The sequence below is a fragment of the Gymnogyps californianus genome, unplaced genomic scaffold (genome assembly GCF_018139145.2).
Source record: "Gymnogyps californianus isolate 813 unplaced genomic scaffold, ASM1813914v2 HiC_scaffold_42, whole genome shotgun sequence".
NCBI lineage: Eukaryota > Metazoa > Chordata > Aves > Accipitriformes > Cathartidae > Gymnogyps > Gymnogyps californianus.
The window spans coordinates 207,794-224,079 of record NW_026114312.1 but is presented as its reverse complement, the minus strand read 5'-3'; positions in this window follow the sequence as shown (position 1 = coordinate 224,079).

Here is a 16,286-nt window from a genome sequence, read left to right as displayed (position 1 = left end):
GCTTGCTTTTTAAAACATGCTTTCTTCGCCTGCTTTTCTCCCCTGCACTGGCTTTTAAAAATTATTTCTTCTCTGCCTTTCTTTGCCATCACTTTTTAGACTTTCTTTCTACGTCTCCGTTTTTGTTCGCTGTCCCTCCGTTTTAATTTTTCCCTTTCTTTCCCTCATCCCCTGCACTTTTAAGATTTTCTTTCTATGCCGACTTTTATCCCCTTTGCTGGTTTTTTTAGCATTGTTCCTTGTGCTTCCTTAGTGCCCTCGCTTTTCAAATTTGCTTTCTACGTCTACGTTATAGCTGGCTGTTCCTACCTTTTAATTTTTCCCTTTTTTCCCCAATGCCTATCGCTTCTAAAATCCTCTTTCTATGCCGACTTTTATTCCCTTTCCTGGTGTTTTAGAACTATGCCTTGTGTTTCCTTAGTGCTCTTGCTCTTTAAGTTTTCCTAATACCTCTCCGTTTTAGTTCACGGACCCTATTTTGTAACTTTTTCCTTAATCACCGTTGCTTTTAAAATGTTCCGTCTACTTTTATCCCCTTCGCAGTCTTTTTGTCTACCTTGATTTTTGACTTATTTTTTCTCTTTCCTTAGTGCCCTCGCTTCTTAGATATGTTTTTCTACGTCTCCGTTTTAGTTCGCTGTCCCTAGTTCTTATTTTGCCCTCTACTTTCTTAATCCCCGCTGCTTTTTAAACATTCTTTCTTCGCCTGCTTTTCTCCCCTCCACTGGCTTTTAAAAATTATTTCTTCTCTGCCTTCTTTGCCATCACTTTTTAGATTTTCTTTCTACGTCTCCGTGTCCGTTCGCTGTCCCTCCGTTTTAATTTTTCCCTTTCTTCCCCTAATGGCCTACCGCTTCTAAAATCTTCTTTCTATGCCGACTTTTATTCCCTTTGCTGGTTTTTTTAGAACTATTCCTTGTGTTTCCTTAGTGCCCTTGCTCTTTAAGTTTTCCTAATACCTCTCCGTTTTAGTTCACGGACCCTATTTTGTAACTTTCTCCTTAATCACCGTTGCTTTTAAAATGTTCTGTCTACTTTTATCCCCTTCGCAGTCTTTATTTCTCTACCTTGATTTTTGACTTATTTTTTCTCTTTCCTTAGTGCCCTCGCTTCTTAGATTTTTTTTTCTACGTCTCCGTTTTAGTTCGCTGTCCCTAGTTCTTATTTTTGCCTCTACTTTCTTAATCCCCGCTGCTTTTTAAACATTCTTTCTTCGCCTGCTTTTCTCCCCTCCACTGGCTTTTAAAAATTATTTCTTCTCTGCCTTCTTTGCCATCACTTTTTAGATTTTCTTTCTACGTCTCCGTGTCCGTTCGCTGTCCCTCCGTTTTAATTTTTCCCTTTCTTCCCCTAATGCCTACCGCTTTCTAAAATCTTCTTTCTATGCCGACTTTTATTCCCTTTGCTGGTTTTTTTTAGAACTATTCCTTGTGTTTCCTTAGTGCCCTTGCTCTTTAAGTTTTCCTAATACCTCTCCGTTTTAGTTCACGGTCCCTATTTTGTAACTTTCTCCTTAATCACCGTTGCTTTTAAAATGTTCTGTCTACTTTTATCCCCTTCGCAGTCTTTATTTCTCTACCTTGATTTTTGACTTATTTTTTCTCTTTCCTTAGTGCCCTCGCTTCTTAGATTTTTTTTTCTACGTCTCCGTTTTAGTTCGCTGTCCCTAGTTCTTACGTTTGCTTTCTACTTTCTTAATCCCCGCTGCTTTTTAAACATTCTTTCTTCGCCTGCTTTTCTCCCCTCCACTGGCTTTTAAAAATTATTTCTTCTCTGCCTTCTTTGCCATCACTTTTTAGACTTTCTTTCTATGTCTCCGTTTTGTTCGCTGTCCCTCCGTTTTAATTTTTCCCTTTCTTTCCCTCATCCCCTGCACTTTTAAGATTTTCTTTCTATGCCGACTTTTATCCCTTTGCTGGTTTTTTTAGCATCGTTCCTTGTGCTTCCTTAGTGCCCTCGCTTTTCAAATTTGCTTTCTACGTCTACGTTATAGCTGGCTGTTCCTACCTTTTAATTTTTCCCTTTTTTCCCTAATGCCTATCGCTTCTAAAATCCTCTTTCTATGCCGACTTTTATTCCCTTTCCTGGTTTTTTAGAACTATCCTTGTGTTTCCTTAGTGCTCTTGCTCTTTAAGTTTTCCTAATACCTCTCCGTTTTAGTTCACGGTCCCTATTTTGTAACTTTCTCCTTAATCACCGTTGCTTTTAAAATGTTCTGTCTACTTTTATCCCCTTCGCAGTCTTTATTTCTCTACCTTGATTTTTGACTTATTTTTTCTCTTTCCTTAGTGCCCTCGCTTCTTAGATATTTTTTTTCTACGTCTCCGTTTTAGTTCGCTGTCCCTAGTTCTTACGTTTGCTTTCTACTTTCTTAATCCCCGCTGCTTTTTAAACATTCTTTCTTCGCCTGCTTTTCTCCCCTGCACTGGCTTTTAAAAATTATTTCTTCTCTGCCTTCTTTGCCATCACTTTTTAGACTTTCTTTCTACGTCTCCGTTTTTGTTCGCTGTCCCTCCGTTTTAATTTTTCCCTTTCTTTCCCTCATCCCTGCACTTTTAAGATTTTCTTTCTATGCCGACTTTTATCCCCTTTGCTGGTTTTTTTAGCATTGTTCCTTGTGCTTCCTTAGTGCCCTCGCTTTTCAAATTTGCTTTCTACGTCTACGTTATAGCTGGCTGTTCCTACCTTTTAATTTTTCCCTTTTTTCCCCAATGCCTATCGCTTCTAAAATCCTCTTTCTATGCCGACTTTTATTCCCTTTCCTGGTGTTTTAGAACTATGCCTTGTGTTTCCTTAGTGCCCTTGCTCTTTAAGTTTTCCTAATACCTCTCCGTTTTAGTTCACGGACCCTATTTTGTAACTTTTTCCTTAATCACCGTTGCTTTTAAAATGTTCTGTCTACTTTTATCCCCTTCGCAGTCTTTTTCTCTACCTTGATTTTTGACTTATTTTTTCTCTTTCCTTAGTGCCCTCGCTTCTTAGATATGTTTTTCTACGTCTCCGTTTTAGTTCGCTGTCCCTAGTTCTTATTTTTGCCTTCTACTTTCTTAATCCCCGTTGCTTTTTAAACATTCTTTCTTCGCCTGCTTTTCTCCCCTCCACTGGCTTTTAAAAATTATTTCTTCTCTGCCTTCTTTGCCATCACTTTTTAGATTTTCTTTCTATGTCTCCGTTTGTTCGCTGTCCCTCCGTTTTAATTTTTTTTTTTTTTTTTTTTTTTTTTTTTTTTTTTTTTTTTTTTTTTTTTTTTTTTTTTTTTTTTTTTTTTTTTTTTTTTTTATTTTTCCTTTTTCCCCTAATGCCTACCGCTTCTAAAATCTTCTTTCTATGCCGACTTTTATTCCCTTTGCTGGTTTTTTTAGAACTATTCCTTGTGTTTCCTTAGTGCCTTGCTCTTTAAGTTTTCCTAATACCTCTCCGTTTTAGTTCACGGTCCCTATTTTGTAACTTTCTCCTTAATCACCGTTGCTTTTAAAATGTTCTGTCTACTTTTATCCCCTTCGCAGTCTTTATTTCTCTACCTTGATTTTTGACTTATTTTTTCTCTTTCCTTAGTGCCCTCGCTTCTTAGATTTGTTTTTCTACGTCTCCGTTTTAGTTCGCTGTCCCTAGTTCTTACTTTTGCTTTCTACTTTCTTAATCCCCGCTGCTTTTTAAACATTCTTTCTTTGCCTGCTTTTCTCCCCTCCACTGGCTTTTAAAAATTATTTCTTCTCTGCCTTCTTTGCCATCACTTTTTAGATTTTCTTTCTACGTCTCCGTGTCCGTTCGCTGTCCCTCCGTTTTAATTTTTCCCTTTCTTCCCCTAATGCCTACCGCTTCTAAAATCTTCTTTCTATGCCGACTTTTATTCCCTTTGCTGGTTTTTTTAGAACTATTCCTTGTGTTTCCTTAGTGCCCTTGCTCTTTAAGTTTTCCTAATACCTCTCCGTTTTAGTTCACGGTCCCTATTTTGTAACTTTCTCCTTAATCACCGTTGCTTTTAAAATGTTCTGTCTACTTTTATCCCCTTCGCAGTCTTTATTTCTCTACCTTGATTTTTGACTTATTTTTTCTCTTTCCTTAGTGCCCTCGCTTCTTAGATTTTTTTTTCTACGTCTCCGTTTTAGTTCGCTGTCCCTAGTTCTTACGTTTGCTTTCTACTTTCTTAATCCCCGCTGCTTTTTAAACATTCTTTCTTCGCCTGCTTTTCTCCCCTGCACTGGCTTTTAAAAATTATTTCTTCTCTGCCTTCTTTGCCATCACTTTTTAGACTTTCTTTCTACGTCTCCGTTTTTGTTCGCTGTCCCTCCGTTTTAATTTTTCCCTTTCTTTCCCTCATCCCCTGCACTTTTAAGATTTTCTTTCTATGCCGACTTTTATCCCCTTTGCTGGTTTTTTTAGCATTGTTCCTTGTGCTTCCTTAGTGCCCTCGCTTTTCAAATTTGCTTTCTACGTCTACGTTATAGCTGGCTGTTCCTACCTTTTAATTTTTCCCTTTTTTCCCTAATGCCTATCGCTTCTAAAATCTCTTTCTATGCCGACTTTTATTCCCTTTCCTGGTTTTTTAGAACTATGCCTTGTGTTTCCTTAGTGCTCTTGCTCTTTAAGTTTTCCTAATACCTCTCCGTTTTAGTTCACGGTCCCTATTTTGTAACTTTCTCCTTAATCACCATTGCTTTTAAAATGTTCCGTCTACTTTTATCCCCTTCGCAGTCTTTATTTCTCTACCTTGATTTTTGACTTATTTTTTCTCTTTCCTTAGTGCCCTCGCTTCTTAGATATGTTTTTCTACGTCTCCGTTTTAGTTCGCTGTCCCTAGTTCTTATTTTTGCCTCTACTTTCTTAATCCCCGCTGCTTTTTAAACATTCTTTCTTTGCCTGCTTTTCTCCCCTCACTGGCTTTTAAAAATTATTTCTTCTCTGCCTTCTTTGCCATCACTTTTTAGATTTTCTTTCTACGTCTCCGTGTCCGTTCGCTGTCCCTCCGTTTTAATTTTTCCCTTTCTTCCCCTAATGCCTACCGCTTCTAAAATCTTCTTTCTATGCCGACTTTTATTCCCTTTCCTGGTTTTTTTAGAACTATTCCTTGTGTTTCCTTAGTGCCCTTGCTCTTTAAGTTTTCCTAATACCTCTCCGTTTTAGTTCACGGTCCCTATTTTGTAACTTTCTCCTTAATCACCGTTGCTTTTAAAATGTTCTGTCTACTTTTATCCCCTTCGCAGTCTTTATTTCTCTACCTTGATTTTTGACTTATTTTTTCTCTTTCCTTAGTGCCCTCGCTTCTTAGATTTTTTTTTCTACGTCTCCGTTTTAGTTCGCTGTCCCTAGTTCTTACGTTTGCTTTCTACTTTCTTAATCCCCGCTGCTTTTTAAACATTCTTTCTTCGCCTGCTTTTCTCCCCTGCACTGGCTTTTAAAAATTATTTCTTCTCTGCCTTCTTTGCCATCACTTTTTAGACTTTCTTTCTACGCCTCCGTTTTTGTTCGCTGTCCCTCCGTTTTAATTTTTCCCTTTCTTTCCCTCATCCCCTGCACTTTTAAGATTTTCTTTCTATGCCGACTTTTATCCCCTTTGCTGGTTTTTTTAGCATTGTTCCTTGTGCTTCCTTAGTGCCCTCGCTTTTCAAATTTGCTTTCTACGTCTACGTTATAGCTGGCTGTTCCTACCTTTTAATTTTTCCCTTTTTTCCCCAATGCCTATCGCTTCTAAAATCCTCTTTCTATGCCGACTTTTATTCCCTTTCCTGGTGTTTTAGAACTATGCCTTGTGTTTCCTTAGTGCTCTTGCTCTTTAAGTTTTCCTAATACCTCTCCGTTTTAGTTCACGGACCCTATTTTGTAACTTTTTCCTTAATCACCACTGCTTTTAAAATGTTCCGTCTACTTTTATCCCCTTCGCAGTCTTTATTCTACCTTGATTTTTGACTTATTTTTTCTCTTTCCTTAGTGCCCTCGCTTCTTAGATATGTTTTCTACGTCTCCGTTTTAGTTCGCTGTCCCTAGTTCTTATTTTTGCCCTCTACTTTCTTAATCCCCGCTGCTTTTTAAACATTCTTTCTTTGCCTGCTTTTCTCCCTCCACTGGCTTTTAAAAATTATTTCTTCTCTGCCTTCTTTGCCATCACTTTTTTAGATTTTCTTTCTATGTCTCCGTGTCCGTTCGCTGTCCCTCCGTTTTAATTTTTCCCTTTCTTCCCCTAATGCCTACCGCTTCTAAAATCTTCTTTCTATGCCGACTTTTATTCCCTTTGCTGGTTTTTTTAGAACTATTCCTTGTGTTTCCTTAGTGCCCTTGCTCTTTAAGTTTTCCTAATACCTCTCCGTTTTAGTTCACGGTCCCTATTTTGTAACTTTCTCCTTAATCACCGTTGCTTTTAAAATGTTCTGTCTACTTTTATCCCCTTCGCAGTCTTTATTTCTCTACCTTGATTTTTGACTTATTTTTTCTCTTTCCTTAGTGCCCTCGCTTCTTAGATATTTTTTTCTACGTCTCCGTTTTAGTTCGCTGTCCCTAGTTCTTACTTTTGCTTTCTACTTTCTTAATCCCCGCTGCTTTTTAAACATTCTTTCTTTGCCTGCTTTTCTCCCCTGCACTGGCTTTTAAAAATTATTTCTTCTCTGCCTTCTTTGCCATCACTTTTTAGACTTTCTTTCTACGTCTCCGTTTTTGTTCGCTGTCCCTCCGTTTTAATTTTTCCCTTTCTTTCCCTAATGCTATTGCTTTTAAAATCTCTTTCTATGCCGACTTTTATCCCTTTGCTGGTTTTTTTAGCATCGTTCCTTGTGCTTCCTTAGTGCCGTCGCTTTTCAAATTTGCTTTCTACATCTACGTTATAGCTGGCTGTTCCTCCTTTTAATTTTTCTCTGTTTTCCCCTAATGCCTATCGCTTTTAAAATCCTCTTTGTATGCCGACTTTTATTCCCTTTCCTGGTTTTTTTAGAACTATTCCTTGTGTTTCCTTAGTGCCCTTGCTCTTTAAGTTTTCCTAATACCTCTCCGTTTTAGTTCACGGACCCTATTTTGTAACTTTTTCCTTAATCACCACTGCTTTTAAAATGTTCCGTCTACTTTTATCCCCTTCGCAGTCTTTATTTGTCTACCTTGATTTTTGACTTATTTTTTCTCTTTCCTTAGTGCCCTCACTTCTTAGATATGTTTTTCTACGTCTCCGTTTTAGTTCGCTGTCCCTAGTTCTTACGTTTGCTTCTACTTTCTTAATCCCCGCTGCTTTTTAAACATTCTTTCTTCGCCTGCTTTTCTCCCCTCCACTGGCTTTTAAAAATTATTTCTTCTCTGCCTTCTTTGCCATCACTTTTTAGACTTTCTTTCTACGTCTCGGTTTTTGTTCGCTGTCCCTCCGTTTTAATTTTTCCCTTTCTTTCCCTCATCCCCTGCACTTTTAAGATTTTCTTTCTATGCCGACTTTTATCCCCTTTGCTGGTTTTTTTAGCATCGTTCCTTGTGCTTCCTTAGTGCCCTCGCTTTTCAAATTTGCTTTCTACGTCTACATTATAGTTGGCTGTCCTTACGTTTTATTTTTGTCGTGTATTTTCCTAATGCCTATTGCTTTTTAATGACTGTTGCTACGCCGACTTATATTGCCTTTGCTGGTGTTTTGTAATTGTTTCTTGTCTGTTTTCAGTGTCGTTGATTTTTAAAGTTTTCTTTCTACATCTCGCAGTTTGCTGACCCTCATTTGTATTTTTTCCTGTATTTCCCTCATACTCATCGCTTTTCAAATGTTCTTTCCATGTATACTTTTATTCCCTTTGCTGTTGTTTTAGAAGTATTAATTGGTTTTCCGTAGTGCCATCAATTTTAAATTCTGTTTCTACGTCTCCGTTTTAGTTCACAGTCACTTGTTTTTGAATTTTTTACCTATTTCCTTCATCATTGGTGCTTTTAAAATTTTCTGTCTGCTTTTATCCCATTTGCTGTCTTTATTTCACTGTCTGTATTTTTTTAATTATTTCTTGTCTTTCTGTAGTCCCGTCGCTTTTCAAACCTTTTCTCCATCTCTTAGTTTGCTGCCCCTATTTTTAATTTTTTTCCCCTTTATTTTCTTAATCACCGTTTGTTTTTAAATTTTATACATTTATCCTGTTCACTTTTTTTATTTTGCTGTTTTTTCTTTTAAATACCTCTTGTCTTTCCTTAGTGACGTGTTTTAAATGTTCTGTCCAAATGTGTTTTGGTTTGCTGTCCCTGTTTTTTAGTTTTTCTCTTTATTTCCCTAATCCCCCTTGCTTTCTAAATTTTTCCACTTTTATCCTGTTCACTGTCTTTATATCGCTGTCTTTTCTTTTCATTTCTTGTGTTTTGATTGTAGCGTTGCTTTTTAAATGTCCTTTTTATATGTTTTCATTCGCTGTCCTTATTTTTATTTTTTTCATTTATCTTCCTAATCCCTGTAGCTTGTAATATTTTATGTCTGCTTTTATCAAGTTCACTGTCTGTATTTCTAAATTTTTTTCTTGTCTGTTTTCATGGCTTAACCCCAGCCAAAATCAGGACATCTCTCCTTTAAACCTTTTAAAATCTTCTTTCTTTGTCTGCGTTTTATTTCGCTGTCCTTATTTTTCTTTTTTTTCCTTTATTTTTTTAATCTTTTTTTAAAAATGCCTTTTCTATGTCTACTTTTTCCCCATTCACTGTCTTTAGTTCTTAATTGTTTGCCTTTCCTTAGTTGAATCGCTTTTTAGATTTTCTTTCTATGCCTACTTTTCTCAAGCTCCCATCCCTATTTTTTAATTCTTTGTTGCCTGTCATGTAGCCTGTTCATTTGTAAATTGGCTTTATATATCTGTTTTAGTTTGCTATTTTTAATTTTTTCCTTTATTTCCTTAATCCTGTCGCTTTTAAAATGTTCTGTCTCCTTTTAACCAGTTCCTGTTTCTATTTTTTAATTCTTTCCTGTCATGAACCGCATTGCTTTTTAAATTTTCTTTCTATGTCTACTTTTGTCTAGTTCACTGTCCCTATTTTTCAATTTTTTACTCTCATAATTCTTTTAATTTTCCATTTTTTTTCTAGGTGTACTTTTATCTTGTTTTCTGTCCCTATGTTTTAATTTTTTCCTGTTTCCTGTATCCCATTGCTTTAAAATTTTTTTCTGTCTACTTTTATCACTATGTCTCTCCCTGTTTTTTTTTCCTGTCTGTTCTGTACCCCGTCGCTTTTAAATTTCTTTCCTTGTCTATTTTTATCCAGTTCGCCATCTTTATTTTTTAATTCATTCTAGTCTGTCCTGTACCCACTTCTAAAATTGTCTTTCTATGTCTCTATTTAGGGTTTTTGCTATTGTTTAATTTTTTCCCCTCTTAATGTCTTCACTTTTGAATTTATGTTTCTATGTTCACTTTTATGTATTTTTCTGTCCCTATTATTTACTTTTTTCCTATCTGTCCTCTACATTGTCACTTGAAAAATTTTTTTCTATGCCTACTTTTATCAAGATGCCTAACCCTATTTTTTTAATATTTCCTGTCTGTCCTGTGTCAAGTTGCTTTTAAATTTCTGTTCTCTATCGACTGTTATCCAGTTCGCTGCCTTTATTTTTTATTGCTTTCTAGCCTGCGCTGTACCCTGTCACTTTTTAAATTTTGTTTCTATGTCTTTGTTTATTGAGTTTGCTGTTCCTGGTTTTTTTAATTTATTTCCTTAATCTTGTTGCTTTTTTTCCCCCTATATTTGCTTTTATCTAGTCCCTGTCCCTATTTTTTAATTCTTTCTTGTCTTGTTGGGTACTCTCTCAATTTTTCAGTTTTCTTTCTATGACTCCATTTATTTAGTTCGTTGTCCCTATTTTTAATTTTTTTTCTCCTTCAATGCCTTCATTTTTCAATTTTTTTCTATGTCTACTTTTATGTAGTTATCTGTCCGTATTTTTTAATTTTTTCCTCCTCTGCCTTGTACCCTTTTACTTTTAAAATTTTCTTTCCATGTTGGCTTTTATCAAGCTGTCTATCCCTCTTTTTTAATTCTTTCTTCTTTGTCACGTACCCTGTTGCTTGTTAAGTTTTCTTTGTGTCTTACTTTTTTTCCTTTTCTCTCGGTTCATCCCGAGGCTTTGGAGGGTCTCCTCGGCACGCTTCTATCTCTGGAGCGTAATTTGAACCCCTCTTGGTTTGTCAGAACATCTCCTCTTCCTCAGAGCGGTCTTTTTGTCCTCTCCTCCACCTCGCTTGCTGACCCACCAGTGGGTCAGTGTCTCCCTCACATCAACTGTATTCTGTTCAAATCCCCTCCCGAGTACCTTTGTGTCTTCGAGTCGCCATCTGTCTCTCTGGCCACCTCAGCAAACCTCTTTTTGTCACGATGCTTCCTGTGAGCGTCCTTGTGTTCCACAGCCATCCTTTAGTTCTGCAGCAGGCTTTGTATCTTTCTTATTCAGACACAACTCTTCCTCAGGCTCTCATTGTGCCCCAGAGCTCTCTTGCCTTCCCCTCCGCCATGTCAGATGCCTCCATTCGGTCCCTGGTCCCCTGAGGACATCTGTACTCTGTTCAGATCCCTTCCCGAGTACCTCATTGTGTCAGCGATACTTTGTTTGTCTCTGTCCCCCCTGGGGCCCTCTCGTTCTCATCACGATGCCTCCCGAGACTGTCCTCAGGGCCCATGGCACCCTTGGAGCTCTGCTGCCCTCTTTGTATCTCTCTTATTCAGACAGAACCCTTCCTCAGGCTTGCTCTGTGCCCCAGAGCTCTCTTGCCTTGTTCACTGCCATCTAGGATGTCTCCATTCAGTCGCTCGTCCCCTGAGGACATCTGTACATTGCTGGGACACCTTCTTGAGTTTTGCATTCTGTCCCAGAGCTGCCTTCTGTCTCTCTTTCACTCTCAGCACCCTTTCTGCTGCCGTCATCATGCCTCCCGACGCCATCCTTGTGTCCCACAGCCCTCTCTTGGCTCTGTAGCGCACTTTGCGCCCTTCTCCCTCCCCGAGAACCTTGCCTGATGCCATCTTTCATCTCCAGGACACTCTTGTTGTCCTCTATGCTAGCTAGGATACTCTGTTCAGTCCCTGAGGACACCTGTAGTCTGTTCAAATCCCCTCTCGACTTCTTCATCATGTCCTCGAGCCTTCTTTTGTCTGTCCCTCTCAGAACCCCTCTGCTACTGTCACGATGCCTCCCGAGGTCTTCGATGTTCCCTGCAGCACACTTTTAGCTCCGTGAGCCCCCTTTGGACTCGTTTTGTCACAATCGCACCTCTCCCAAGATCTCCGTTCCCAAATAAGAGCATTCTTTTTCTTCTCTATGCCAGCTAGGATGCCTCCCGAGACCTTCCTTGCGCTCCACAGCACTTTGGTAACACTGCCTCCCTTTCAATCTCTCTCATCCCTCCGAGCCTTTCACGCCCCCTCTGCTCCCAGTCACCATGCCTCTTCAGACACCTTCTTTGTGTACCACAGCCCTGTCTGAGCTCTGTAGCGGACTTTGATCCTCTCACATCTCTCAGAAACCCGTCTGTGGGCTTGTCTGCGCCCCAGAGTGCTCTGCCATCTAGGGTGCCTCCATTTGGTCCCCGGCCTCCTGACGACACCTGTACTCTGTTCAAATCCCCTCCGGACTTCTTCCTTGTGTCCCTGAGCCGCCTTTGGTGTCTTTGGCCCAACCGGGACCCCTCTAATGGTGTCACGATGCCTATCGATGCCTTCGAGGTTGCCCTTAGCACACTTTTAGCTTTGTAGCAGACCTCACATCCCTCTCGTTCCCTCAGAGGACTTCCCGAGTCCATATCTGTGACCCAGCCCAGTCATTCTGTCCTCTCTTCCCTCTAGCCGTGCCTCTATTCATTCCCTGGCCCTCCAATGACATGTTTACTTGGTTCAGATCCCCTCTGGATTTAATTGCCATGTCTCCAATCCTTTTTTCTGTCTCTCTGGCTCCCTCGGGACATTTCTTCTCCCAGTCACGATGCCTCCTGAGACCTTCCTTGTGCTCCACACCCACCTTGTAGCACTTCAGGTGGGGCCATCTTTGAGCCACGGAACACTCATTTGTTCCTCTACGCTGTCTAGGATTCCCGTGTTCAGTCCCCGGCCACCAGAGACCATGCCTACTCTGCTCAGATGATCACCCGAGTTCCTCCTTGTTGTCCCCAAGCCTTCTTTTGTCCATCGGCCCCTCTCCTCACAGTCGCGATGCCTCCTGAGACCTTCCTCGATCTCCACAGCACCTTGGAGCCCTTTGTCTCCCTTTCTATCTCTCTTGTTCCATCAGAGCCTCCCTTCTTTCTCTGCTACGCAGCACTCCTTTATCTTTCTCTTTGCCATCGAGGGTGTCTCTGTTCGGTTCCTCTCCCAGTCAGTCATCTGTGGTTTGCCTAGACGCCCTCCTGAGACTCCAAGGCCCTCGCTGTGTCTCCAAGCCTTCTTTTCTTACCCTGCCCCCTCCTAATTCCTCTACTCTCTACAACAATGGCTTCTGAGTCCTTTCTTGTACTCCACAGCACTCCAGCAGCGCTTTAGCTCCTTTTCGATTTTATTTTTTTGTGCTCTTATCTTACTCTTTGCCATTTAGGATGCCTTCGTTCAGCCCCCGGCCCCCTGACAACATCTGTACTTTGTTGAAATCCCCTTCAGAGCTCCTCATTCAGAGCTCCCGTTTTAGCTCGGGAGGGCACTTTGCACCCCTCTCTTCCCCTCAGAACCCTTCCTGAGTCCGCATCTGTTGCCCCGGTCAGTCTTTCTGTCCTCTCATCTGTTTGGTGTGCCTCCATTCGGTCCCCAGTCCCCTGAGGACACCTGTACTCTGTTCAATTCCCTTTTGAGCTCATTGCATCCCCGAGACTTCTTTGGTCTCTCTGGCCCCTTCGGGATCTCTCTAATCCCTGTGACGATGCCTCTTGTTCTGTCAGAACCTTTTCCAGAGCCATCTTTGTGCTCCGGAGGAGTCTTTTTGTTTTCTGCCTTATAGTAGGTTTCTATTTGGTAGCTGGTACCCCAAAGATGTCTATCGTCAGCTCAGATCTCCTCTTGAGTTTTTCAGAGGAGACCATCGCCTTCATCTGTTTTTATCAACAGATCTCCCGTGGTGTTTTTTGTTCTGTTTTGCAATTTGTTTTTCGTCTAGCTACTTAGGTGTTAATTAGGCTGCTTTGTACAATGTCTGATACATTTCTTGTTTTTCCATGTTTTTTTGGCGTTTTCTGTTCTTTGGGACTCACCTAGTTCTCTTAAGGGAGTCATTTGGAGAGACCGTTGAGGTGACTCTGAATCGTCGGCAATTTACAGTAAATAATTTACTTTGCAACCGGAGATATTATTGAGAAGGGAGTCTTACGTGACCTAATTCTGCTTTGTCATTCGGTCCTATCCAGAAGGCAGTTCTGGTAGAAGTTAGGTAGTATGCGTGGTCTTGCTAGAAGTGAAGTGTAACCCCATAGCATTTTGGGTTTTTAATAGGAAACTAAAGCACATGATTTTTTTATAATAATACCATTATTGTATTTAACGAAGTACTTTCTTTCAGAGCTTAGTAGGACATCTATCTTTTTCCATCTAAAGATTAAGAAAAGTAATTTTAAAATAAGTTTAATTACCTACCCAGTCACGTTGTTGATGCGATAGATGTAGTTGCAGTAAAAGAGCAGGTATTGTCATTTCCAGTAAGGGTCGCTTTCTCTGCTCAGCGCTTTGCACACCATGAACTGAAGGCAGATGAGAAAACTTGCTGCTGCTCCTCCGGCCGCCTTTATGCCTTCTGGTGGTTGGCCCCTCCCCTTTCCCAGGGGATTGTGGGAAGGGTGGTGGGTGGGGCCCGGGGTATATGAGCCACAGGCCCTGCTGTAGGAGCTCATTCTGCTCCTGGGCTTCTGTGGTGCTGGTGCTCTGTTGTTCCTTCAGTGCTTTGCAGCTTTTGAGTTGTCTAAGCTGTTTGGGCAGATGCATTTTGATGTCTAGAGAACCGGAGGTGTCTGTTTGAGGTAGGAACTTCAGGACCAGTGAAGGTTCAGCGGCATGTATAATGGAAAATACACTTGTATGCTGTTCTCTTTTTTCCAGGTCAGTAATTTTGTTTGAGCGTTCAGGGGTAGCATGATGGTTTAATAGGATGCTTTTTTTCTTTATTCTAGGTGCATTGCATCTTCCTGGAATTCCTGATTCTATTGAAGATGGAACCTTGTTTTCTTCACCAGTTTTGCTTTTTGTTGTGTAAGTTGCTGATATCATCTCTCTTAACAGGGCTGATGGTGAGATTATCTGGCAGGGGTTAGGGTGAGCATCTTGTCTGCATCTGTATATGAAGCTTTGGTATTTTTCGAGAAAGCGGCAGGGACATAAGGCGTAGTGTCTTTCAGGGTATGGCACAGCTCATTGCCGTTCCCGATCGCCTGCAGAATGCTGTCTTGTCCCTAGAACCTTTGCAGCTTGTGGCAGGCCCCTCATAAACTGTAAATGTCAGGAGTTCACTTCTCTTTGGTTTTGCAGGCGCCCTGCGGACAGCCTTTGGAATTGGATGAGCGTTTGAGGTGAGCTGGGGTAGTAGCAAGAAAGAGCATGGGGCTGGTGATTCTTCACAAGCACAACGGTAGTTTTCTGTCTCTTGGTATCTTAGGTGGCACGAGCGATGACAGCCACAGTGTCCGATGCTGGAATTCCTGCGGAGCAGGTGAGCGGAAGGCCATGTTGCTTTTGAGGAGGAGGGTGTTGTGGAAGAGGTCTGTGTTGACTGACAGGATGCTTCCTGTGGCACTGGTTTTTTTGCAGGTGATGAAGAGGAACCTGGCAACTGCAGGAATATCCTGGTTTGGTGGTGCGGCTTCTGTTGAGGATGGATTCAGCCCCCTGGCCCTCTGACAGCTGAGGGACTGGAGACCACTGCCCTACAGTGTGTACTTTTGACTTTAGTTGGAAAGAAGTGTTCCAAAACAGAAGTCTTTCTCATTCAAAGAAGTTGCAATTTGGGAACTTCCTACCAGAGTGGCTCTTCAGAGGTGATGTACTTGGCAGTAGAAGTCATCAGCAACAAGAGTCTGTTGCTTTTTTTCTTTTTTTTTTTGAAAGTCAATTTTGCTCCAAAGACCCAAGTACAGCACGTCTTCCTACAGCTGATGGCATTGCTGGTCTTTGGGTTCTCAGTTGTGACAATGGAGACATCATAAAAAGATCTTACTCCAGCGTGGATTACCTGTTGCGGGCTATCCCAGGTGAGTGATGCGCTGTGGATTGTCCTGGGTGGAAGCCCTGGTGTTGGCTGTCCCCATGCGTGTCCCCCCATACATGTTTCTACCCAAACATCCCTCCTCACCCCCTCTCTGTACCCCCTCAACCACGCGAGTTTTTCCCCACGCGAGTTTTTCCCCACGCGAGTTTTTCCCCACGCGAGTTTTTCCCCACGCGAGTTTTTCCCCACGCGAGTTTTTCCCCACGCGAGTTTTTCCCCACGCGAGTTTTTCCCCACGCGAGTTTTTCCCCACGCGAGTTTTTCCCCACGCGAGTTTTTCCCCACGCGAGTTTTTCCCCACGCGAGTTTTTCCCCACGCGAGTTTTTCCCCACGCGAGTTTTTCCCCACGCGAGTTTTTTCCCCACGCGAGTTTTTCCCCACGCGAGTTTTTCCCCACGCGAGTTTTTCCCCACGCGAGTTTTTCCCCACGCGAGTTTTTCCCCACGCGAGTTTTTTCCCCACGCGAGTTTTTCCCCACGCGAGTTTTTCCCCACGCGAGTTTTTCCCCACGCGAGTTTTTCCCCACGCGAGTTTTTCCCCACGCGAGTTTTTCCCCACGCGAGTTTTTCCCCACGCGAGTTTTTCCCCACGCGAGTTTTTCCCCACGCGAGTTTTTCCCCACGCGAGTTTTTCCCCACGCGAGTTTTTCCCCACGCGAGTTTTTCCCCACGCGAGTTTTTCCCCACGCGAGTTTTTCCCCACGCGAGTTTTTCCCCACGCGAGTTTTTCCCCACGCGAGTTTTTCCCCACGCGAGTTTTTCCCCACGCGAGTTTTTCCCCGCGTCGCCCCGCCCCCCCTCCGGCCCCGCCCCCGGGCGGGGTTGGCGGGACCGCCGCCCCGCCCCCCCCTCCGGCCCCGCCCCCGGGCGGGGTTGGCGGACCGCCGCCCCGCCCCCCCTCCGGCCCCGCCCCCGGGCGGGGTTGGCGGGACCGCCGCCCCGCCCCCCCCTCCGGCCCCGCCCCCGGGCGGGGTTGGCGGGACCGCCGCCCCGCCCCCCCCTCCGGCCCCGCCCCCGGGCGGGGTTGGCGGGACCGCCGCCCCGCCCCCCCCTCCGGCCCCGCCCCCGGGCGGGGTTGGCGGGACCGCCGCCCCGCCCCCCCCTCCGGCCCCGCCCCCGGGCGGGGTTGGCGGGA